This window comes from Mesocricetus auratus, unplaced genomic scaffold (genome assembly GCF_017639785.1).
Source record: "Mesocricetus auratus isolate SY011 unplaced genomic scaffold, BCM_Maur_2.0 Super-Scaffold_100007, whole genome shotgun sequence".
Taxonomy (NCBI): domain Eukaryota; kingdom Metazoa; phylum Chordata; class Mammalia; order Rodentia; family Cricetidae; genus Mesocricetus; species Mesocricetus auratus.
Window position 1 is genome coordinate 3,336,912 of NW_024429191.1, and position 1,678 is coordinate 3,338,589.

The following is a 1,678-nucleotide window of genomic DNA, read 5'->3' on the forward strand; positions in this document are numbered from 1 at the left end:
CACTTGTCCCTTCTTTCACTTGTTGAAGCTGGAGGCTCATGCCAGGTGTCTTTATTGTTCTCTACCTAATGTTTTGAAACAGTTTCCATGCAACCGGAAGCTCACCGTTTCAGCTCTATCGGCTGGCTAGCAGACTCATGCTTGTTCATCTCACTGTGCCTTTAAGGCTATGGTGGGTTTAAAGCACTGAATCAGACTTTTTTATCTTACATTCTAGGGATCAGAACTCAGGTCCTCATGCTTGCATAGCAAACACTTCATCCACTGAACTGTTTCATCAGCCCCATTACTAACATCTGTATACAGTATGCTTCCATTTCAGTAATAGAAAAAAGTATGCAGTATATCTAATGTTACATTGTAGAGAGAGACAAGAAGACTGGAACAAATATACCTTAATGGTAGCACTTATCTTTGGAGAATAGAGTCACAGATTTTATGTGTTCTGGATGCACATTTTATTATTATTTTAATTTTATGTTTATGGGTGTTTTTCCAGCATGTATGTCTGTGTTCAACATATGTGCAGTGTTTTTGGAGGCCAGAAGAGGATGTTGAATCCCCAGAAACTGGAGTTAGAGATAGTTGTGAGCTACTATGAGGGTGCTGGAAATCCAACCAGGTCATCTGGAAGAGCATTCAGCACTCTTTTTTTTTTCTTCGGGCAAAAACTGTTTTATTCAATGGGTCTATGGGTCTAGAAGAAGGTGTTAGGCCTCTTGGTGGTGAAGCGTGGCTTGTGCTGGCCCCGCAACACGCGGTGGGGCAACGGGGACTTGATCTTGGAGGAACTGCTTGACGGACGGACGGCGGCACTTGCGGGCTGCGATCTCCTCCACCTTCATGATCTGGATGGAGTGTGCTCGGGCACGGTGTCGGGCACCCATGTCTCGGTAGCACTGTGTGACGGCGCCGGCGGTGGTCAGGTCCCGGTACTCGCGGTACATGTTGTGCGTGCCGCTGCGGGAGTCGTAGCGCAGTCAGATGCCGAAGTTCTTCACACGCAGGGGAGACTTCTCAAACACCTGTCTGCAATACACGATCTCCCCGGACGACTTCTTCATCTTCTTCAGCTGGGACACGAAATACCAGAAGCGGGACTTGGCCACCACGTGGTTGGGCGCGAAGATGCGCATCCGGTACAGCGGTGGCGTGTGGCACTTCGGGGTGGGCAGGCAGCGCCCCACCACCTCGTACTCCCGGAGCGTGCCTGAGGCGGTCATGGCGGTCCGTCCTCGCTCGCCGCCAGCCACGAAAGCGCATTCAGCACTCTTAACTGCTGAGCCATCTCTTCCGCACCCACCACAGATTTGGGAGGTGGGCGGGGTTTTGTTTTTACTTTCAGACAACACATTTTGGTCACGTATTCCCTCCGATTCCTCCCAGATCTTCCCCACCTCCCTACCCAGCCAACTTTAAATTCTGGGAAGAAGCCCTGTGTAGTTGGTGCACCCGAGGTCACACTGTGTGTGGTACCAGGAGAGCTGATGTGGAGGAAGTCCAGGTCTTGACGGGAAGAGACTGAATCTTAGCAACAGTGACTATCCAGGAAAGCCTCCTTGTGGGGGTCCCTACAAATACCACTGCTGGTAATCTGCATGAGGCAAGAAGGAAATCCGGTTCAACACAACTCAGTAGCCAGTGTTGGTTCAAACTTCTACAGTCTGACCCCAGGCAG

At 50.4% G+C, this 1,678-nt stretch overlaps 1 pseudogene; it reads right to left on the reverse strand.

Annotated features, from left to right (window-relative positions):
* Positions 1-682: 682 nt before the first annotated feature.
* On the reverse strand, positions 683-1,242 carry LOC101823593 (annotated as a pseudogene).
* Positions 1,243-1,678: the final 436 nt, after the last annotated feature.